General features: G+C 37.8%; 1 protein-coding gene across 5 annotated transcripts in view; it reads right to left on the reverse strand.

Annotated features, from left to right (window-relative positions):
- smap1 (small ArfGAP 1) overlaps positions 1 to 25894 on the reverse strand; it is a 142612-nt gene that overhangs the window by 48566 nt on the left and 68152 nt on the right. The gene's annotated exons all lie outside the window — the stretch shown is intronic.

The following is a 25894-nucleotide window of genomic DNA, read 5'->3' on the forward strand; positions in this document are numbered from 1 at the left end:
TTGCTCGCTCTATTTGTTCGTCTCCTGACTGATGCCCGGCTGCACCTCACAGGTGCTGACTGACCATACCAATTTTAAGATGCAGTTCAAAGGCGCTCTTGAGGCCCGTGATTTGTGACGGACAGAAAGAAGCAACACGGGCTGAGAAGCGAAGCGTAATCCGGTCTGAACGGCCGATCGATGGGCGCTGGGTTAAAGCCTGGATCAAAGCCAGAAAGAGGCCTTTTAAAACCCCATTCTACACAAAAACACACTCACATATATACACAAACACACAAGTAAATTCAAGAGGACAGCACTGTGTTGCACTTTTCTTGAGAGGGAGGCAAAAGACTGGGAAGACAAAAGGTAACAAGAGGGCAAGACACATCGGAAACAAACACAAACCGAGCCAAACTGCACTGTCAAATCTGAATAAAACCACCAGTGTCTGACATCTGCCTTATTAGCACAATAAAAGAGAATGATAAATGCGAATTTGTCTAGATGTGTCACTTAACGTCATCATTGCGCAATTGTTTTTGGCAAAAGATTGGATTTGAGCGATTGAAAAACGGGACAGAACTGACACAAGCACTCTAATGAGCATCTGCAGTCTCGGGTTTGTGGTGAAGTGTCAAGCCAGGTGCATCTTGGGTAGAGGATTAAATGGGAAAAAGAAAATTCGTTGCTGCTCTCCAGTGAGCCTGAGACTCGGGTCCATTCAAGTGTGGGGTAAAAAAAAAAAAAAAAAGTTGCTTAATGAATTTTTTTTTTTTTTACTGATTCCAAAGCAGTCAAATGCACTTCTGGTGAGAAATTACATTGAACGTTCATAATTTTACAAGCTCCCGAATTAAAAAAAGCTATCAGAAGGATGTTTTATACATCACTGGGCCCTAAGCTCTTGAGAAAAGGATGGAAATTGAATTAAATTGAATTGAATCTTAATCTTTTAGTGGTGAAAAGCCTCTCCAGCCTTGCATGTCAGCTTTTGTGTACAAAGCCAAGTCTTTCACTTGTGACCTTTTTTACTGTAGTATACAGAGGCAGAGACACACATGGGCAGGAAGGTGAGCTACAGATGCCCTTCGCAAATAAAATGATGCACAACTTTTATTCGCCTCTATGATTGAAATCCGTAATCTTAAAATGGTAGGCTTCGGTTGAATTATGTATGAATTGGGGGCTTAGGTGCTCTGCTATTTGTTGACTTTGACACACGCACACTTTGAAGACGACTTCGAAGATGAAATCCTGAAAAAATGTATTCGTGCTTTAGATGATGGAAACACGACAGCCTGAGACAAACAAACAATATACACATTCACAAGACAAATAAACTGAAATATGAAAGGCATATGGCACACAATCACACACTGTAAAACAGCGATACTCAACTTTGGGAAGATCAGAGGTCACACAGCAAGGGTCGCTTTTAATTTAAATTAAACTTTATATTAAAGAGGTGAGCAGACCAAAAATTAGTGTTTAAATGTAACCAAAAATATAAAAAAATATGCACTACAATGTTATTATTATATAACTAAAACTATTAACATTTTTGTTATAGGGTTAAGGGTTTTCTGCTTAAGGGTTAACATAAGCAGAAGCTCAACCGAACCTGAATAACGCACAAGAACAAACCTCTTCCGGAAGCTCAAACGTTCTGCGTAACCAATGAAGTTCATTCTCGTGTGTTACGCAGAACGTTTGAGCTTTCAGAAGAGGTTTGTTCTTGTGCATTATTCAGGTTTGGTTGAGCTTCTGTTTATGTTGGCTGATCATTGTTTACATGTGAGTAAATGTCTAAATCAAATCTGTTCATCATAACAAGTGATCGATTCTCTTCAGAAAATTTTGACTAAACGGCTCGATTCAAATAGATTAGTTTTCCGATCTCTTTATGAACATTTTGAAACGTCAAAATCAGTCTATGGAAGGAAATCTGACAGCATTCTGTCATCAAAAAGATCTTCATTTGTCTTCCGAAGATGAACAAAAATCTTACGGGTATTTAACGACATGAGGGTGAGTAATTTATGACAGAATTTTCATTTTGGGGTGAACTAACCCTTTAATTTTGATTGAAGCCCTGAAATTACTAACTGCAAAAAAGCAATTTGAAAATACAAATAATATTAAAACACTGCTGACCGATTTGAAGAGTAGTCTATCGTTTTATTGTTCTTTTTTTTTCTCCATGCTATGCTTTTTATTTATAGATATCTAATCTATATACCTGGCTTTCTCCTCCACACCTCTTTCAGTGCATCTCATCCTCTCTCAGCCCTTCTTCACCGCCTCCATCACTCTCTCGAAAGTCGTTCAGTGAACGGGTGTGAAATTGCTTGAACTGTGGCGTTGTGTCTCTGGGGCCTCTCCAATCAAGGTCATTTCTAATTCATGAATACTTCCCTTTGATGGAAGAATAATTCCATTTGGGTCACATTCCCTCACACTCGATGCACCCGCGCCATGCAAACAGGATCAGAGGGAGATGCTCATGTGCGCTCAGGCAGTATGAACAGGGCCACTCATTCTCTACTTCTGGACTGATGCAAAATCTGAACGCACTCGGCTGGGCACTCACAACTTCATGCATTACAGCTATGAATATTGGAGAGGGAGATACAAGTATTCGTATTGATTAATGGACTGTTACGTTATTTTTCTAGGTTTTCAAAGACCAAGAAATTATGTAGTTTTTTTTTTTTTATGAATAAGGCAGACAAGTGTATTACAAGACATCACATACAATATTCAAAGATAATCTGTGGGTTAAAAAAAAAAAAAAAACATTTACCATTACCATAGTTTCTGCCATAACACCAGTTACTACAGTTATTGTTTCTACAATACAACTGAAAACTTTGTTTTATTCATGACCGAAACAAACAATAAAAGAAAAAAAAAAACAATTATTAGTTTATAGTTTACAGTAGTTATAAATACAGTGCTTGGCGGGAATCAGTACACCCCTTTGAAAAGTAACATTTTAAATCTCAATGAACACAAAAACATTTTCCAAAATGTTGACAAGACTAAGTGTAATATAACATCTGTTTAACTTATAACATGAAAGTAAGGTTAATAATATAACTTGGAGAACTAAATTTTCAGTTTTACTCAAATTAGGGTGATGCAAAAAGGAGTACACCCCACTGAAAGTCTCTGGAGCAAAGCTAAATTTTAGACTACAAATGTCTAATTTAACAAGAATTCAACCACAGGTGAGTCTAATTATTCATTACACAGGTGTCCAGCAGACAGTTGACTATAAAAGGGTGTTAAAAGCCCTTCCCATTTCATGCTGTCAGCAATGGCACCACATGGAAGAGAAATGTCTCAAGACCTGAGAAAGAATATAATTTCTTTACACCAGAAAGGTGAAGGCTACAAGTAGATCAGCAAAGCTTTACTTATCAGTCAGAATACTGAAGCAAAAGTGGAACAAAAATTTTAAAAAGATGGAACTGCAACCATCTCAGAGAGACGTCCAGGTCGTCCACAGAAGTTAACACCTCGGGCCTATGCTGACAAAGATGAAGACTACTGGGACTCTATACTCTGGAGTGATGAGACCAAGATAAATGTTTTTTGGAACTGATGGCTTCAAAACTGTATGGCGTCACAAAGTTGAGGAATACAAAGAAAAATACATGGTCCCTACAGTGAATCATGGTGGTGGCAGTGTCCTTATGTGGGGCTGCATGAGTGCTGCTGGTGTCGAGGAGCTGCATTTCATTGATGGCATCATGAATTCACAGATGAACTGCTCTATACTGAAAGAGAAGATGCTATCATCACTCCGTACCCTTGGTCGTCGTGCACTTTTCCAACATGACAATGACCCTAAACACACATCTAAGGCCACTGTTGGATTTCTGAAGAACAGGGTGAAAGTGATTCAGTGGCTCCTGATCTGAACCCAATCGAACACCTATGGGGAGTTCTGAAGAGACAAGTTGAGCATCACTCTCCATCCTCTCTAAAAGAGGTCATTCCTGAAGAATGGAAAAGATAGATGTTGCAAAATGTCGCCAACTTCTTCATTCCATGCCTAGAAGACTTGGTGCTGTCATTAAAAATCATGGAGGCCATGCAAACTAGATGTAGTAGTTTTTGTTGTGGGGTGTACTCATTTTTGCATCACCCTAATTTGAGTAAAACTGAAAAATGTGTAATTTAAGTTATATTATTAACCTTACTTTCATGTTACAAGTTAAACAGATGTTATATTAAATTTAGTCTTGTCAACATTTTGGAAATTGTTTTTGTGTTCATTGAGATAGTTTAAAATGTTACTTTTCAAAGGGGGTGCACTCATTTACACTGAGCACAGTACATACTACTAACAGACTTAGCTATTATGAATAGCTATTAATAGAAACTATGGTTTAAAAGGTACAATGTTATAAAGGGACCCAACAAAGTGGACAAGACAAAACAACACAGCACAACATACTGTAAACAAACACAAAATACCTACATAGCGTTTTCTTGTCTGTGAAATAAAAAAGAAAACATATTAAATGACAAACTCTAGATTACAAATTAATAGAAGATAAGATAAATGTGGGAAGAAGGGGATCTGGTATCTTGAGGAGGAACAGAAGAGATGTTCTGCTCTACTTCTGCAGGCCAGAATTAATAATAGCGGAAGCTCTCTGCTGAAAGTACAGTGTGTTCTAGAGCTTATGAGCGGGCACATGCCACTTCCTGTAGCACAGTCCCTTTACACACTCACAGACCGGGACAAAGGCCTCACTTCACAGAAGCCAGAGCAAAGGTATTAATTATTTGTGAAACCACAGTGAGAAACAGAAAGACAGGCGAGAAGTGCTTTGAAGGCTTGTTAGACCAGTTCCCGTTGGCACAAACACTAACAAATAAAAAGATTGCCAACTAATATAATGCAAACCTATTTAATATTTTACAACAATTAGTGGCAAACTTCTAATCCGACCGTCCAAGCAGTGTTATGGGCTTTAGTCGCCAAACACTAAAGGTGGATGTAATAAATTAAACCCCTGTTACAAAACATGATAAGCAGTCAAACTCATTCAGTTTCCAGTAATTAAAACAGCACAAACCGCAGCCAGTGGTTAATGGAAGCGTGGCAACATCTGCCAGCGGAAGCACAGAATGAAGAGACGGAGGCTTGTGCCGTGGGGGGAGAGAGCAGGACTCGGTTATCATTTAATATGCTTATCTTTAATTATAGTTCATCACTGTGCTTATCAGTGATCTAAACTGGGGTGGCCTGAGGAGTCTTCAGCTCGTAATCAGCACAGGCACTTACACCACTGATTACTTTATTCCAATTCCTCTTTAATCAGCTGTTAATCCACATGCTTTCTTTTAGAGTCCATACTTCCTGTGGCACAAGGGCAGCATTGCAGCTTGATGCAGCTGTAGTTCGAAAACTCAGAAATACGGGACAAATGACAGACTAATTGACAGGCCCAGATGGAACGTGGGGAGAATTTTTGTGCCCTGAAGAGATTTCTCAGAACAGATGTTTTAAAAAACAAAACAAAAAAATGTTTTAAACAGCTAAGTGCACGTACACAGTTTTATGTTGTTTGTATTCTCACTAAAATATATCCTTTCATATATCATTTCATACATCTGTCATTTTAATTAATAAAAATTAACTTTCAAATAACATTTTTGCCATCTGATTTTAAGCCATTTAAGGCAAACAGACCACAACATACAACTGGATTATTTGATTACATTTTTCTTAATTTTTTCTTCTAAAAATAATGTCAGTCCACTGTTAATATCTTGTTTCGTCATAACCTAACATTCAAAAGTCATTCAAAAGTACCATTCTCTTATATAGAAATTAATACTTTCATTTAGCAAGTACGCAATAAATTGCTGAAAAGTGACATTTTATAACATGTTTTAAGACGTTTATACTGTTACTAATGTTAAGTTCTTTTGAACTTTCTATTCATCAAAGAATCCTAAAAAAAAAAAAAGTGTCATGGCTTCCACAAAAATATTAAGCAGTGAAAAGGAAATGTTTGAGCACCAAATCTTCATATTAGAATGATTCCTGAAGGATCATGTGACACTGAAGACTGAAGTAATGGCTGCAATGTTTCAATGACAAAATTAACACTGGCTGAAAGCATATTAAGAATGGCCAAAATATTTCATAAACAAATTCATAAAGGGTAGGGAATGTGTAGAATTTTGTGAATGACTAGCATTACAATTCAGCTTAAATCTGCGAGCCTGCTGATGGCCTGAAGCGATGATGAGAGATGAGGGGAGAAAGATGAAAACAGAGCTTGTTTATATGCTGTAAGCCCATGCAATGTATTGCATATGTATGGATGTGAGTGTGTGTGTGTTTTCAAACATTTCACAGTAAACATGGCCACTGTAATCTGTATTATGTATGTGCTGGGTAGTGGGCATTTTCCAGTCGCAAGCCTTTGTTAGCATTAGACGGGATGGACAGGCATGAAAATTCAACAGATCAACAAAAGATGTGTGGGGAGGGAGAGGGAACGCTGGTGCGAGGGCTCACTTCTGTGAATGATGCACTGCAGGGGGCTCTGGACCAAGCTTCTGGCCCGTCACAAACTGTCAACACACATCACACTGAGGAGACTCCGGCACACTGATACTTCCATGCCTGCCTGCTTGCATGCATACACACACACGCACTGTGCGCTTCCCTAGACACTGCTTTTGTGAAGGCTAAGGAAACCAAATTTGAGGGGTCAAAAACCTCAGTTGCCAGACACTTTTTTTTTTTTTTATGGTGGCTGCAGTTAATTCATTTGACAGTCAAGCAAAAGCGTAGCAGGAATTGCAAGGTGGTGGCGAAAAGTAATGCCGCACAAACATTCTACAGCAGATGTTGCATTAATTATATTGTACATTTTCTGTTAATTAATGAAGTTTAAAAACATTGACAGACAATTAAATATGCTTTCAGCTATTATAAAATACATATAAAAAATAAGTTGGTCTATTGCATTTCCCTATTTTAGAAAAAAAAAAAAAAATCCCACAGTAAAGGAAGACAATAGAGGTTAGAACTGAAGAAAATGGACAAAAAGTTTGTGCCCCTACAAAAATAGATGTGAGTGAGGATTTGTCGAGAAAAATGATACATTCCTAGACAAATTCATGAAATATTGTTATAGCAAAACCTCAGTGTCTTTTTCTGTCTATTTGAAGAGCAAAATATAAAGGAAAAAGCCAAAAACTTACAACACTGCACTTAGAAAAGCTAAAAGAGCTGTTTCCACAAAGGTTCTTGTGATATTAACAGCAAAAACTGTCTTCTAAATAAGTTTAATTAGCCTGTTTTGTTTTCCAGTAAAAAAAATCTTGTAACAAGATTTACTTGAGAAGCAACACTGAATACGATATTGAGTTTTTTAAAAAATGTATCTTTAAGAAGTGTATTTTGTCTTTACACTTTTTATTCATTTTTAACTTGCTTATAACTTCAAACTATTGAAAAAAAAAAAGTAAAACAAAGTGCAGTAAAACAAAATACACTTGAAAAAAAAAAAGCAAGTCTTAATTTCTTATGCAGTTTTGCTTTACGAGCAAATACTTTTTAACCTAGAAAAATGTTTTAGGGATGTATATATATTTAAACTGAAAATTACGATAGAAATACTTGTTAAGAATAGAATTTTTTGTAGTAAATGTCACATTAAAAATACCAAGCAAATATTTTACTGAACATTGTAACTTGAAATAGAGGGAGAACAATGATTACAATTTGACTTTTCAAATCAATTGTGATGAAATTAATAAAGACAGATTTACTTTCTTTATGAACTTCCACTATAGCCTATATTTTATGATGTTTAGGTCATTATAGACCAAATAAATGATACAGGCTTAAATTATAACTAGTATGGAACAATTAGCTGAATTTTCAGAAGCCATTACTTCAGTTTTCGGTGTCACAAATCATTCTAAAATGCTTGGAAAGAAACATTTCTTATTATCAAATGTTGAAACCTGTGCTATTTAATATTACTGTAGAAACCATGACACAGATTTTTTTTTTTTTTTTTTCAAAAGAACAGCATCTTATTGACCCCAAACCGGCAGAGTATGTGATAGCTGGGTAAAAAAGAAGGTTAACCTCACAGATGAAAGTGTGAATGCACAGGCTAGGACTTGTCATTTTTAATTATTGAAAATATTCATATTGGGTATATCATGAACAAATGTGCACATATAAATGGAATGCCATACATCTATATCATTTTCAGGAAAATGAAAATAACAACTGAGCATGACGGAACATTTACAACCCAGTTTCGTCAAAGTGACGGATGATGATTATTTGCAGCGCATCCTCTGAATTGCAGGTGTGTGTGTTATCACGGCCCTCCTGCTGTGTGATCTCATTCTCTAAAGGTTGCCTGCACCCTCATCTTTCCAGAAACCCCCCCCGTCCTCCCTCTATCCCTCACCTTTTATCTTGACATCACTCTGGCCTGTATATCAGCTAATGTGAATTCTGAGTGGATGGGCTGAGATGTTGAGGTTAATGATGATGCCCTCACTGCAGTATATATGAAGCTCAACGAGGGCTGTCTGAAACCCCAGAGCCACTTCACTCGCACCTCAAGCCTCAAGTCAATACGGTGGTTAGGCCTCAATCTCGGTATAGACACGCACATACTCACAGGGTGGGAGTTACAGTCTCTCCACTCCAGGCTTCTAACCACACAGTCATTTTCACGCCTACTGGATCCTCACGCTTTCCAAATTGTTTTTGCAAAGGTCAAATGCAATGTTCAGCTTGCAGGGTCTGACGGTGTAAATGGGGAAGATGGGGGGTGGGGGGGGGGAAACCAACCCTTCAGCCACAGATGAGAAAAGAAGACTGAAGGGGTGCTATGAAAACAGTTTTTCTTTCTCCTTTCTGTTTTTTCCCCCAACTCCCACACAATGAAACAATGCCACACATAATCAAAGCACCCATAACTTCTCAGCAAGTTCATTAATAATAAAAGAAACATGAACCACCGGGCAGCAAATTACACTTTTACAGTCTCATATACAACCTGGATCCATAGTTATGTCGTGCACAGCCGCTCAGAGAGGTCTCGAACTCGTAGAGGTGTCCAAATAAACAGTGAGAAATGCGTAAACTGAGTTTAATAGCAATTCTGAAGGTGAAGCGTGTGATTTCTGTGCCACCAGAGTCACCAAACAGAACTGTAAAGAAATTGTGTTGATTGACTATGCACTTACTGTGTTCATATTGTATTGCGAAACACTTTTGCAGCTATTAAGATGGGATACAGGTTTGGTGGTGTGGGGTGGTTTAAGGGTTGGTTAAGGGGTAAGGGAAGGCTCAACAATGTAATTATAGATGTAATTACAGAAATTAATTACAGCTCTAATTGCATGCAGGTATCTTTTAAGATTTCGAAATGTGCCATGTGAACTGACGTCAACCATGGGAAATGATGCCATAGGTCACATGACAAAGACAATCTGTATTTCAATACTACACACATTCTTACTATATAGGACGTACTTCTTTATAGTGAATTTTAAGGCACAATATGTATGATTTATCCAAAAACCACTAGGCTAATATTATATATTTTGTTCAGTTGAGTACTTACAATATCCCAAATGTTTCCAACCATTTGTAAATTGTGAGAAAATTGCGATTTTAACCAAGGATATAGGACGTGTCCGGGAGTCATACCCGCGTTACCCTCGGTTTCCGGTTTTACTTTGTAGAAACCATTGAAACACCAAAGATGCTTTAATATATTACATGTTTTATTAGACAAGGGAACAAATGTTTGGTTACATTTATAGACAGAAATGAATTATTGTTATATAGCTCAACACGTTTAATCTTATCGTTTAAATCTAGTTTTCTTGATTTTCCGAGAGTACCATGATTTTACCATGCCTCAGAGAAAAACACTATTTTGTCGAGTAGCTAACATAGCATAATCAGATGCAGCTTTATTTTTTGGTAACAGTAATACAGCATTTTCTCCATCATACAACACATTTTAAAATGAATTGCATGCCATTTATCAACACAAGCCACCCAGCATTTATTAATATGATACTCTAATATCGATCTAGCTTACTTCAGTGTGCAACGAGTGTCTCGCAGCAGCCGCCGAGCGAACGCAGAGAGTAACGTTCTAACATTTTCAACAGTCAAATGTATCTAATATGATAAAACAGTGCTGCGTTACCTCATACGCTTGACCGGAAGCGGTGACTGCAGCATAATAAAAGTTCCGCTGCCCGCGAGCCATGTGTCGCATTCGTCTCTCATTAGCAATCGCTCCAGCGGCCCTGCACCGCTTCATACAACAGTAACGTTAATAACCTCATCCATGAACATGATTTCTTCCCGAGTCCCATCCCGATTCTTTTCCACTGGCTGTGAGGTGAAGACGAAATCTCCCAAGATTTCATGCTCAAACTAGGTGTCATCAAGCTAAATCTACATATTGTAGCTTTAAAGAAAAATAGCACAACTAGTGTAGTCCAAATGTAGCCTAAATTACTCTGAGTCAGTCCTTTTAATGAACCAAAAGCCACAACCATTTGAATCAGTCTAATAAATACTTCACTGAATAAACTCAATGAATTTGAGTGATTAATGGATCAATATCAACTTATTTTGGTATCAAGTGGTGATTCAGAATGAAAACAAATTGAATCTAAATCGAACAGAGCAGTTGGGAATCTGAATCGAAATCAAATTGGAAAATGTGTATCGATACCCAGCTCTAGCCAGAAGTTGACATGTCGGATGTCTCAAACAAATACAACAACACTTTAACGCTCTCTAGGAAGTCAACATACAAATGACTTATATCAGTCTCTGCACACTGAACAAGGACAGGAGAAAGCATTTCAACATTAAAAGAAAAACATTTAATTTATGCAAAAAAACTAAACATTCTTGGCACAAATTTCACATTAGGCCATGGGTCAGGAGGGGAAGAGATTTCATCAGGCATAGCCGGTGTTATGAGAGATGACCCTATTCTAGGGTCTGCTGTGACGCAGACAGGCAGGCCACAGGCCCAGAGATCAATGCAAAACACGTTTAAGGACGCTGTCAGACTTGGTAAAAGATGGCTTATTAAAAGAGAGAAATGGTGGGAGATAGCGGTAGGAGGGGGTGAGAGAGAGACGGAGATACAATTAAAAGAAAAAAGGCTCTTAGAAGTTCCTCGTTTGCTTTCAGAAGAGGCGTTACATCTACTCGCCACTTTCAGATGCATTTTTTGATGCACTTTCCTCTGACTGTTCTCCAAAACTCATTTGCTCTTGCCACATCAAAGCAATCTGGCATAAGGCGGCGTTAATAGATTTGAATGCAAGTTTTATTTTGTTCTTAATAAAAATACAACTAATCTCACTTTGCATAAAGTAATTGGATTTGCCGTTTTCACAGGTCTTGGTTCATGACACTCAGAAGGGGGTCTTTTCTGACAAAAACAAGTATTGTAACTATAGCAAAATGCTTTTATGTTTGTGTTCAGATGTATTCAAATATGGCCAAACAACATCCAAGGCAGGTTTCTGAGATCTTATCTTTCTCAGCCTCACAAAAACAGATGCATAAAAGGCAACAGCCACCATCAACCGACCTTCCGCCGGCAATAAACTTTTAATTAAGACTTTTCATAAATGCTTATCTTCATCATGAAGAACTCCATAGGGCTTGAGAAATCCTAGCCCTCATTTCCTCAACCGAATGCCTAAAAGCTGCCGCAGATCTAATTATGATTCCCACCTAGCGCCTTCGTGCTTTCGTTACTCTGAAACTTCGCTAATATTCCGCCTCCAGTGGAAGGTTTAGAAATGAGGCTTCAAACCCACCAGGACAAAATGTTCTTTTATGACATTTTTGTGCTTCGGTTCTGCATCCGACACCTTTAATGAAGATGGTGACTCTTTAAGTGGACGCTAGTGGATTTTGTGTGAGTTCTCATATGTGTAAAAATGCAAATGAATGCAACACGAATGCATCATACAAAAACACATTTTAGACAGAGTAAGCCGCGTGGGCTCCCTTGATGCCGATATATATGCCTGGAAACAGTCTCAGCTAATTCGCCGCTCTCCCGCTGCTCCAAATTCAGGCAATATTGATCAGACTCCCTGCGGCACTGCTATCGATCGGCTGTTTGCAGGTGTGTGTGTGCATGCGATTGCGTGTGGTGTGAAACTAAACTGGGTCCCTGCAGGGTGACTGAGCGTATGGTGGGGGAGGGAGATGTCTAGTTAAGGTGAAGAGTGTTGTTTGTCAGAGGACGCTGCTCATTTAGGGCGCCCTTCACTCTCGTACACGAGGCTCTTGTCGCATTAAGGTTGCCAGCGGTGGGGGCTGGAGGCAGATGTGTTGTTGAAAGGCGGAGGAAGAGATGAAGGCGGTGCTGGGGGAAAGAGCCGCTTTAACACTATATTACAGGCCGTAGTGTGCAGCTTCTGGTTAAGTCTTCTGTGCATCAAGTATGCCAGTGTGGTAGTTAAAGGGATAATTGACCCCCCCCAAAAATGAAAATTCTGTCATCATTTATTCACCCTCATGTTGTTCCAAACCTACACTGACCTTTTTTCTTCAGGTGGAACACAAAAGATATTTTGAAATATCGTTCCAAACTTGAATGATTTTTTATTTCTCTTTTGTAACACAAATATCTCATATTTTTGTCCATAGAACGAAAGTCAGTGGGGTCTAATGTTTTGACGAGGGTGGATAAATGATATAAAGAATTTATATTTCTCATTTTTTATTGGGTGAACTATCCTATTAGAAGAAAATGTCAATTTATGCACAAGTAACATATTAAACTAAACTAAATAATCCATTTCCTTACACTTAAACTTTTGTAGTTTAAGTGCTTAGGATTTCAAACCACTTATGAATGTAGCTCAAAACAGATTTGTTTAAAAAAAAAAAAAAAAAAAAAAAACACATTTCATGTGTTTTTTCCCGTTTCCCGTAAAAACCTAATTAAATGTGGTTGATTGCTTTAGATTTTGGTCATATGGTCTCTATAAATGGGCAGCTCTTGGCCAGAATAAGCTGCAATATGGACCACGCAAAACTCATTGATGCACTGACAAATGCGTTGATTCTCAAAGAGTGGTGAACAAAAGTTCTGTTCACAGAAACTAAATATTGAACATAAGACTAATGTCATTTTTCACAAATTTCAAATTCAGTTCAGGTTTAAACAAAAACAGCCTACATGGTCTAAAACGAATCAAGAAAATGAAGACAGGCCTTTCATAGCCTCATATCTCAGCTGTGGTATGGCTGTGTATGGTGTTATCTTGAGTTCTGTGTTATCACGTCTTCTTCTGATTTATGCTCCTGCAATACGCAGCGCACAGCGCGTGCTGACAAGCTCTGATCTATACGTTTACTGGCTCACACGTAGCTTGTTGACTAATATGGTACACTCCTTTCCAAGTCACACACTTGCCGCAGCCTCACAGGTAACACACACACACACCAGGGATGTAAAGTACTAGAGCAGTGGTTCTCAACCCTGGTCATGTCTCTCTTATTTAACACACCCATTTGAGGTCTTGGAATCTTTACTAATGAGCTGATGAGTTGAATCAGGTGTGTTTGATTAAAGAAACATCTCAGGGGCCATTTACATGACACCGCTTTCAACTAAAAACTTTGATCTTAGATCATCTGAACTTGGTCTTTTGCCCATCCCTTGTTTTTGGTTGTCCGCTGTAGGTGGAAGGTCATTTAGTGTTAATGCTCCTAAATTATGGAATTCACTGCCCCTTACACTTCGTACTATCTCATCTTTGTCTACCTTCAAGACTCATTTCTATTTAATATGTATTTTGGATAATGTAGTTATATATGTCCTTATATGTCCTTATATAGTTATATATATGTTATATAAACACGGTATATGTGTTTTCAATGTGTGTGAGTGTGCAAATGAATTGTAATGTACGGTGACGTCATGCGTATGCATATTACATGTTAAATCTATAGGCACGTAGTGTTTCTTTACAGTAACATGGCCAACTACTGGCCTGGAATGCTTAATATAGCATTTTAAAGATGATTTGTGTGAAAGGGAATCATTTAGACAATGTTGTCATCTGTACGCGAAAAACGTTTTTGTGCATCGTTGTTATGTAAATGTGCCCTAAAATGTGCAGCGCTGGGGGAATTTTACTATTGAAAGTGAATACTTATAGTAAATTGGTGAATTACTCATCATCTGTGGTGTGTGGTTGATAAGCACAGAAAATAATTTTGACTGTATTGGTTTCAGCTTAACATCTCATATATTCTAGAACGGTGTGTCCAATCCTGCTCCTGGAGGGCAAGTATCCAGCAGAGTTTAGCTACAACCCCAATTTAACACACCTAAAACAAACCAGTCTTACTAGGCATACCAGAATCTTCCAGGCAGGTGTTTTGAGGCAAGCTGGATCAAAACTCTCCAGGACAGTGGGTTTGGACACCCCGAAAACTGAGACTTAAATGGGTTTCTTTACAAAGTCTGTGCATCCATATTACTTTAATGATTTCTAAAGCAAAGGAAAACATTTGCTTTTAATTTTTTTTACACACCGTACACTCCAAACTCCCAAAAACTAGATCCAAAGCATGTCTTTAACACAACTGGAAGCAGTGAGCACAGGGAAACACCTATGAATTAACAGACACATATACATAAAACAGAGGAACAACAGAGGAAACTGCATTTCTCTCACTACTGTAACATGTGAAAAAGATAAATCCTAAAGGTGCTGCAGGGTTCTCCCATGTTCAAGGGTTTCCTCTAACCGCAAGTGATGTCTGTTGTAGCCACTGTCTGAATATGTTACATAACCACAAAGCCACAAAAATCACTTAAGTTTAAGAAGTCTTTCACTGTACAGTTATGAAACTGAGCATGTATATGAGTGAACTCTGTGAAGTGTGAGTGTGCATCTTTGAAGCAATGGTTAAAAACAACAAAGTCATAATGGGCCCCATTCTTAAATGTCTCTTGTAATAGTACCATTCATCACTTAAAAAAAAAGTTAGTTACATCTCTGTTGAAAATGTAATAGCTTTCACTACCTCAGAAAACATTGTTCAAATATTTAAAAAATATTATTAAAGGAATAGGTAACAATATTTAAAAAAAATATATAACAAAGTAACAAAATATAATAAAATGCAATTTATTCCTGGCAAAGCATTACTCCAGTCTTCAAGGTCACATGATCCAGAAATAATTTTAATATGCTGATTAAGTGTTCAAGTAAAATTATTAATTATTGTCAATGTTGAAAACAGTTGTGCTGCATAATATTTTTGTGGAAACATGATATTTTTTTTCTTAGGATAATTGGACAAATAAAAAGACCCAAAGAAAAGCATTTATGTGAAATAGAAATCTTTTTGAAAAGTCTGTCACTTTTGATCAATTTCATGTGTCCTTGCTGAATAAAAATTACAAAAAAACAAAACAAAAACACAACTAACCCTAAACTTCTGAAGAGTGGTGCACCTGTTCAATTCCATAACCCTTAGTTTATGAGCAATAATAGTAATAATGCTTTCCTTAGTAATTACCACAACAATACCACATCCACAATCCAATCAAATACTATTGGATAATATTGTTTTTTTGTTGACTATTCTGATTCACTTAGGCATGTCACATTCATATTAAAGGTGCTCTAAGCAATGTTAGCTGCTCCACTTCTGCTACCAAAATCCCTCAATAATCTCATTTTTCAAAAACATATCAGGAAACCAGAATGCTTATCACACAAAGACTTAAACAAAAGCCTATTGCTTTAAATAGCGTCTGGTATCAGGGACATTTTCTATGTGCCACTGAAAATACTTGTAGCACATTTAAATGCATTGCAAATGTCATTGCCAATACACTTAAAGTGCAAAGAGGGTTTTGTGAGGGTCTAATTAAAGGTGCTACGGTACATTAATGCATGTATAGCGTATGTGTGTGTGTGTCCTTTGTGCAGAAAAAAAAAAAAAAAAAATCTTAAAAGCAGCACTCACTTTGCTGGGCCCGAGTGTGCCAACTTACAGCACCACAGCAATCACTGCATTTTCCACCTCCTGCAGGGCGACTCTCTTTCCTCCATCTCTGTTCTTTATTTCACTCCATATAAAATTCATCTCGTAATCTCCAGTGCCTCAGTAAATCTTTTTTTTTTTTTTTATCTGTTTATAGTCTGATGCCATTCCTATCTCCTATATATATTTAAAATAAAGACTTTCTCTCACTTTCTCCCCACTCGATTGGCTGTCCAAATCAGGGGACATTATTCCACCACCCATCAGGGACTCAACCACTCTCCATTAACTGCAAGCTGCTGATACAGTCCAGCATCTGATGTGCACCTCCATCACAGTGGAAACTTCCTCTCCCATGGTGCACAGTGATTAGCTGAGGTCTCGTGCACACAAACGCGCTTGCATCTATGCAAAATCTGGAATTTATTCTACAGACATACATCTGTGTGGAGAAATCAATTATATATATATATATATATATATATATATATATATGTGTGTTTGTAAATAAGTGTACATCCAATCAGTTCATCATATAAAGCGATTGTGTCTCTTCAGAAAATTTGGACTAAACCACTCAATTCATATGGATTGAAATGTCAAAATATTAGTTGTGTAATTGTCAATAGAGTGTACAGAACTGGCTTTCATTAAAAATATCTTCATTTGTGTTCTGAAGATGAACGAAAGTCTTACAGGTATGAAACAACACAAGGGTGAATAAATGAAGACAGAGTTTTCATTTTTGGGTTAACTAAGCCTTTAAGTATTTTTGCAATTTGCTTGTTGTTTTTTTTCCCTCCGATTGGCGGAGATTTCTTTGCAGAGCAAAGGGGTATGCATTGGTAATGTCGTTTTTCCACAAATTAAGCTGAAATAATGCAGGCTGATGGCTGTAACCAAAGCATTTACTATCGATTAACCACCTCAGAGATCACAGTAGGTCTGTCTTTAATGGTTTATAAGTTATCGTTAAAAATCTGTTCCCCTATGGAGAAAATGAATGGGATTTTTACTTGTGGACATTTGGATTTTTCGATCATTTTCCCACACAACAGAACAAAGATGCTGATTAAAAGAATGAAAAAGAAAAAGAGAAACTGAATGAGAAGAGAGAGAGACTCAAGACTAATGGAGGTTCATCGTGGGAGAACAAACCTCAGTCTGAGCTTAGTCAGTCTGATCCGAGGTCAGTTGTGCTCTATAAATAACAGACGACAGACGGAGAACAGTGGGCACAGCACAGGTGTGGAGGAAGCCTGGAGGAACAGAAGCTGTGTGTGTGTGTGTGTCCTCAGAACTGAACATTTATTATGAGTCAGAGAATTCTAAGTCTAAAGTCAACATGAATTTGCAACATGCAACCTATTTCACTTCAAAACTTTGACATATTTCAAATTAGGGCTGCACTATTAATCGAAATATAACTGAAATCGCGACATGGCTTAGTGCGATTATCAAACAAGTGCAAACGCTGTGATTTAATAATATACATTAAAGAAATATCTGCGTTTCTGAGTGAAGCGCAGCACTGTCATCGTTTACACTTGCAGCTCACAATCAGGTGTTTTCAGTGTCTCGGAGCAGCTCGGTTTGCAGTAAATGCTGCTCCACATTCATCTCTGCATCTGCTCTGATTTTGGGTCACTTTACAACATGCATTTGAAAACGCAACATGCACCAACTATCTTCCCAAACTTTTAATGAGAAGCGCTTAACTAGTTGTCGTCAACAAAAGAGAAGCTTTAATGATTCCCTGCTGTTTTCTGACAAAATAACAGTTTGGTTTAACATTTGAAAATTAAGAAAGTAAGACAGCCATAAATATTAGTATCACAATCACAATTTTCATCATAAAAATCACAATTAGATTTTTTCCCCAAACTGTGCAGCTGGAACATAGGATTTTATCCGTTGGGAATAGATTTATCATGAAAGAGGCACTGGTGACATCAGCTAAAATGACAAGTCATTTATTTAATATGCACAAAATGATTTTTTGTACAATGATAACAGGAGCAGGCATTAAAAAATGCAGTCAATTTAGATTTCATGTTGACTTTCAAAGGCTGTGTGCATGTGGTCTGGGAGGCAGAAATCCCTCAGTGCCCATCTTTGATAAAACCACTGGTGAAGTCACAGAGCCATAGTATCTTTTGTAGCTATTTTATACTGCACATACTTCAGAAACACACAAGAACACTTCCTCTAACACACACACAGACACACTCACACACAGGCCTTTAGGCAGAGTGGACAGTGAATCCTGAAATCCCATTCCCTGCATGAGCGGCCCAGTGAGAATCTCTCTCTCTCGCACACACACACACACACACACACACACACACACACACACACACACACACACACACACACACACACTCTCAATCTCACACCAACCGTCAGTCTCACGCCCTGCACCAGCACACCTTTTTCGTCTTTTATCTCCTCTTCCTCTCCTCCGTCTCCCCCTTCCTTTCAACACCACCTCTCTCTCATCTCCCTCGATACTTCCCTCTCTCTCTTTCTCATTTCCTATCCTTTTGTTCTGTCTTCCTCTCTCTCCATCTTTCCCAAACCTCATTTCTCTCACCATCTCCCTCATCACCTCTCCCTTCTCAATCTTTTCTGTATCCCCAAATCAGAAACCCATCTCCCTGTGTGTGTGTGTGTGTGTGTGTGTGTGTGTGGGGGGTATAAGCACAGGCCCAAGGTCATTGTTAGCCTAGATTAGGCAGGAAGCGCAGAGAGGAACGGCCATTATCATGTGACCGACTTTCTTATTATTTGGTGTCCTCAGGCTGGAGAGTGAATCAGCATCTACGGTTCCGACGCAGACTATGAGTGGGAAATGAAGAGAGAGGAGAGAGACAAGTGAGGTTGCGCCGAGGCGGTTTTAGACAGAATGACTCAACGTTTTGATGAGGTAACACGGAAGAGAGACCAAACTCATGAAGAAAACATTTAAATTTACTCCAGTTCTACGTTTGGCTGTGATTTGGCCGTAGGCAGTCATTACAACAGCACGACTGCTAGTGTGATATTGCTTTTATGGAAAAGTTCAATAAACATGTAATTACTATCAAGTAACTTAGATTTCAGACTAATTTGGCTGGTTAGCTTCTATATTTTTGTTACTGCTAAAAAAGATTGAAAATAAACTTTTGTATGATTTAAGATACATAGGAGTTTAGAAGTGACAGTCTATCTCAGTTTCACTCAAACTAGAAAATGTCTGTTCCTAAAAGAAGTCAATTAAATTCGGCAGGATTCTGTCAGAGCTGTGGTATCTCTCTGTTTATGTTTTTCAGCATTTCATGCTGAGTGCCACATATCAAGAAGCAAGTTAAACACACACAACTCAACTTTTAAAAGCGTGTCGTGACAACTGTGTTTTTGTTCGATTTCGTTGCTCTCCATACAGCTTTTATCGAAGCAAAAATGCATCCTGCGTGAACCGATAACATCTGAGCCCAAGAGGATTAGAGATTCAGTTCAAGCAGGGATCAAGCAATTTTCATATATAACTTTGCGTCAGTATCAGGTCTGTTATACATTGTTATTATAAACTTTTTATGTTTTTATTTTAACATATTTGGATTGACACAATGGGAGACGAAAGAATACAATTTGGATAAAATAAGTAAAACTGTGGAAACACTTTACAATAAAGGTTTAATTCGTTAACATTGTTAGTTCATGAAATTTAAATTAATTTTAAAGCATAAAAATTCTGGTTATTATTAATGAATATGTGACCCATGCTGGCAAAAATGGGTCACAATGAGCAATTGAGTTATTGCCATTGAAAATCACATTTCATTGGTTTAGACTCGTGCCATTGAGAATTCGCTATGAATATTCACAAAGTTGGAATGTTTGGCTTTGAAAAAAGATACCAAACTTGTGCTGAGAGGAAGCGCCAGTCGTCAAGAAACGAGCAGAGAAAAACAGCATTTTTTACGGTCAAAGAAAAGGTACTCCTCTCAGAAAATGAACAAATAAAGATACTTTTAGATGTTTAATTGCTATTTGAAGCATTGGGATCGCTAGACGAGGGTTTAATGAATTCATTTTTGTGAAAACCTCAAATTCGACCAAACTTTTTCACTTGTTTTGCCTGTAGCTCGTAATTAGCCCATGTGCATTTTGCTAGCATGGGTCACATATATTTCTGTAACATTATTCTACATTTGTTCATAACATTAATAAATTTTAGTTTATACAACTTGAAATGTTAAAAAAATATATATGCAGAAATTAAAAACTTACTGTAAAGTATTGTTCATTGTTATTTCATGTTAGGTATGGCATTAGCTAATGTTAAGCTAATGTTTAGCTTGTTGTAAAGTGTTACCAAAACTGTATAGCACAAAAGACACTACAGTTCAAATGTTTGTGGTCAGAAAGATTTTTTTTTTAAAGAAATTAATATTTTTATTCAGAACAGATGCATTAAATTAAATCAAAAGTGACAGTAAAGACTTATTTTCTATAATCAATAAACATTATTCTTTTGAGCTTTTCAAAAAACAATCAGCACAACTGTTTTCAACATTGATGATAATAATAAATGTTTCTTGAGTACCAAATCAGCATATTAGGATGATTTCTGAAGGATCATGTGACACTGAAGACTGAAGTAATGATGCTGAAAATTCAGCTTTGCCATCACAGGAATAAATTACATTTTAAAATACATTCAGATTTCTTACTGACCCCAGACTTTTTAATGGTAGTGTACATGAAGAAAGAGCAAGAGAGAGAGAGAGGAGAAAAGCATCACACTGGTTAGTGCCAGGCCTTGAGCTTTAAATATCTCATCTGCATTAATTATGCATTTTACCTCACAAAGACTACAAAGGAAAAATATCACCTGCTGGCACTACACATATGCTTATCAAGAGCACAGACCACACACACATACACAAACGCAAATGTAAGCGCATAACACTCATGCAGCCTTGTACCAGTGAGATGCACGTGTGCGTCTTCATTAAGTGCAGTTATCAGGGTCATACCTCTTGCACAAAAGCAACTATTCAATTAAACACGCGCAAAACGCTAACAGCAGCTCCTGCTTTATTAGCATGTAAAAGCCCCTGAACTCATTGCTCTATGAGATCTCACTTGTTCACCTGGTAACTGATGCCCAATCTGCCATCTATGACACATACGAATATTCCACTCCCCTTTGGCGCCTCAGTAAGCGGCTCCTGGGAGCTGTATATTCTTTATTGGCTGGTGTTGCCCACAAAAAAATAAACAAAACAAAAAACCCATAATATTTCACAATTTTACTGTATTTTTGAACAAATATATGAACTAAAGCCTTGGTGAGCATAAAAAAAACTTTTCAAAAACATTTTTAAAAATCTTACCGACCCCAAACTTTTGAACGGTAGAAAATGTAAACACAAATATGCATAAAATTTTTATACTAAAGATACTCCTATTAGTCACTGGCTAATTTCTACCCAATGTTTCCTGTTTGCAAACAGACTGCACACACACATACTTGCCTGCCCAAAGAATTTCAAGTTTAAATGATTAATAAACTTTAATTAAAAATGTTTTAATGTTTTTGGGAAACCAGGCTAGATGGTACATTTTAACATTCTGAATTTATAATCATTCATTATTTATTAATTTTTCCCAAAACAGAGGGTCTGAATATCCAGTTGCCCTTCATTGCAGGGTGAAAACTATTTTTCGAAATCTATCCGAGCACTCTTTAGGAACTGTCACAAATGAGCAACGACATGGTTTAAAGCGATTGGTTTTTCGATTGAGAGGCGGGACTTCCTGTCACCTTGAAACATAATCCCACTCAGCTCAGATCAGACAAGCGGTTCTCAACCATAGAGCCACCACAAACTTTCAAGAGGGCTGACTTAAAAGTATTTAAATTAATAAATTATTATTAATATAGATCAAAACAATCCTTGAACTAATCTAAATTAAAGCGCTAATAAATACACAAAATCAAAAACTGATATCACAGTTTTTTTCCCTTAAATAAATATTGCTTTGTCAAAATTACAGCAGAAATACTGGAAATATCTTAGCCTATATGGGGGGTGGGTGGCCTTTGAATATTGTGTTGGAGAACAGGGGGCCTCTGAGTCAAAAAGGTTGAAAACCACTGGGTTAGAGGCACATTATGGAGCAGGAGCTCTGAAAACTGCATCCATCTTTAAAGGTGCCCTAGAACTTCTTTTTACAAGATGTAATATAAGTCTAAGGTGTCCCCTGAATGTGTCTGTGAAGTTTCAGCTCAAAATACCCCATAGATTTTTTTTAATTCATTTTTTTAACTGCCTATTTTGGGGCATCATTAACTATGCACCGTTATATAGGTTGCGGCCCCTTTAATTCTCGTGCTCCCCCTCCCCCGGAGCTCGCGCTTGCCTTGAACAGCATAAACACAGTTTACACAGCTAATATAACCCTCAAAATGGATCTTTACAAGATGTTCATCATGCATGCTGCTTGCATACATCGGATCATGTAAGTATAGTATTTATTTGGATGTTTACATTTGATTCTGAATGAGTTTGAGGCTATGCTGTGTGGCTAAAGCTAACATTACACACTGTTGGAGAGATTTATAAAGAATGAAGTTGTGTTTATGCATTATACAGGCTGCAAGGGTTTAAAAATGAAAATAGCGACGCTCTCTTGTCTCCGTGAATACAGTAAGAAACGATGGTAACTTTAACCACATTTAACAGTACATTAGCAACATGGTAACGAAACATTTAGAAAGACAATTCACAAATATCACTAAAAATATCATGTTATCATGGATCATGTCAGTTATTATTGCTCCATCTGCCATTTTTCGCTATTGTTCTTGCTTGCTTACCTAGTCTGATGATTCAGCTGTGCACATCCAGACGTTAATACTGGCTGTCCTTGTCTAATGGCTTGAACATGGGCTGGCATATGCAAATATTGGGGGCGTACACCCCGACTGTTACGTAACAGTCGGTGTTATGTTGAGATTCGCCTGTTCTTCGGAGGTCTTTTAAACAAATGAGATTTATATATTAAGCTGGAAAGGGCCTCTGTCTCCCCAATCATCTGCACATCTGGATGTGCCGTATTCTACAGGGATCAAGAAAATCAGTGTGTATGGTCGAGTAATATGGAAATTCCTCCTCCCCAACTGCTCATAGTCCCCTGACAGCAGACTGTCACAAGAACAGCAGGGGGGTGGAAAGATCTGAGCAAGAAATGCATGCACACACTCAAAAGGACAAACACAGAGTCTGATTAATACGTGGAGCTTTCCACATATACACACACTTACTCCAATATCTCGCACATGTGCAACAAGATTCTCAGGTGAACAGATGGCTTCCCATTTCATACAATAATGTAGACACAAATCCCAGAATCCTACACACAAACAAAGAACACTACACATGCATGTGTACCAAACAATAACAGCAGCATTTTCAGTTCGGCAAACGCTGCTCGTTTCTACTTTGATAATTTATTCATTGCTCAAATGGGAAAAAAAAGACTGAAACGTCAGCTTCATTTCCAAAGGGAAAAGAATGGAGGATGAGTGAGCGAGAAAGCAAGACAGGTGTTTGAAGGAAGTGAGACACTTTACAACTCTCAATGAGCAACATGAAGCCCAAAAACACACACACAGAAACATGTTGCATCCACACGGTGTATGATGTTAACCCTGGAGAGAAAGCAGATGCAAGCCTAGCCTAACGTGCCAATGAGAGAAAAGGGACATGATGTTGAGTATAGCAATAGTGGATGTTTTATTATTATATCTATGAAACGTTTACAAAATTCTGGACATGATGAAAAAAAAAGAGTGAGGTGTGTAAATGCAGAGCTAATTTGTGCAGTTACCTTTACATGGGATAAAATGCGCTCGAAAGAGAGAGAGAGCGCTAGCAGGGGACTCGGTCAAGGTTTCTGATTGCATTCAGGGAGTGTCACGGCAAATGAAAACAATTGTGGCGCGGCTGCCTTCATTAGCGCAGGGAGAAAGCTTTTCATACTAATTCCACTTAAACCCTAATGAGCATCTCACTGAGTTAATGAGAGACGGTTGGGCAGGACGAGATACTCGGGCAGTCGCTGCCCTCCGGAAGTGGTCTACTGGGGTCACTGGAAAAACAATCGCAATCTAGTAAACTCAAAGCTGCTCTGGAGGAATACAAAGAACAAAAGCACAAGTCAACTAGCTGCTGCTACGTTCAGACCCTCCAGGATCTGTAAAATTTTGAAAACTGCTGCTGGAGGAGCAATAAATAAAACGCCTCTCGCAGTTCTAAATGCTACATCCTAACACAGTGGTCACCAACCTTTTTAAGCCCAAGATCCCTGACCTCGACCTTTTTGAAAGAAAGATCTAAAAAGACAGCCCAGATTGTATTTAGTATTTTTTTTGTGGTCAATGTAGATTCTGATTTATTTATTTTTACAAGCAAATTGGCCGATTCTGATACTGGCTGCAGATATTTATTATTAATATTATTATAATAAACAAAAATGCATAGCCATTTCAAATTAGAGGGAAAGAATTTAATCACAATCCAAACAAAGATGCTACGCACGTTGCATGAGCAGTTGTTTTTTATTTGAATTAGATTTAATTTCAAGATTTAAAGCAAAAACAGAACAGTCTGACTTTATCTTTGTGAAATTATAAATGCTACACGCACAAAAAAAGCATGAAACAAAAACAGCAGGCTGAATGAGACGCAGATTCACTCTCTGACAGCAGGTGGCGCTTATGGAGCAGCAGTGATACAGCGTTTCCTTGGTTACCGCTGTAAACAAAGCTGAAATGCACTAATAATTAGCTACTTTATTCGGAGGTAAGGGGAAAATAAAATGCCATTGCCATCGAAATCTTCCTTAAGACTGATCTCCTTTTAGAGATGAATTCATAATCCCTCACCCCCAATTCAATATTTATATTTTCTTCCTATATTTCGAGCATCGTGAACAGTGAGCTGCTCTGCCTGCTACAGAATTTTCTCCTCTTCGCGTCTGTCTTCAGCGTCTCTGGCCTCTTGTTAACAGCTGTTTACAGACTCAGATATAATGTGGGCTATTTACCTTTATCTGTCTGCCCCAGTAGCTCCAGAAAATAACATAAAAATAAATACAAAAATACAATACAAAGACTGGAGAAATGTAATGTATTTTTGTACTCATATTTCTGTTATTTTCACGAGCTACTGGAACAGTGATAAAGATCAACCAGTCGATCGCGATCGATGGGTTGGTGACCACTGATGCAACTGACGCGACGTCATTTCCGTGTTTTTCGTAAGTTGAATATGGAAGGCGGTCTGGTGGAAGCTAGATATTTTACTTGCTTGTTAAATGTGGATATTTTTCTTAAACACATCGCTTCAGAAGGCCTTTATTAACCCCTCGGAGCCGTGTGGAGTACGTTTATGATGAATCGATGCACTTTCTTGAGCTTCAAACTCATTGCCCCCGTTCACTGCCATTATAAAGCTCGGATGCGTCAGGATATTTTTTAATACAACTCAGATTGTGTTCATCAGATAGAAGAAAGTCATATACACATAGGATGGCTTGAGGGTGAGTAAATCTTTAAGAATAATATAAATGTGCAATTTGTAAAATTCTAAATCCAAAACAATTCCTTCTCCTTACTTTTATATCTTCTTCCCTTCCTGAGTTTTGTGTGAATGTGATGGTGAAGGTTAAGTAATAGCTGAGTTACATTTTGATTTGTACCTTTCCTACAGCAATGACAGACAGAAGACATGATCCTATGAACAGGCAAGACCCCTCTGTGCCACGCCAGACAGACTC

The sequence above is a fragment of the Megalobrama amblycephala genome, linkage group LG10 (genome assembly GCF_018812025.1).
Source record: "Megalobrama amblycephala isolate DHTTF-2021 linkage group LG10, ASM1881202v1, whole genome shotgun sequence".
In the NCBI taxonomy this organism is placed as follows: Eukaryota; Metazoa; Chordata; class Actinopteri; order Cypriniformes; family Xenocyprididae; genus Megalobrama; species Megalobrama amblycephala.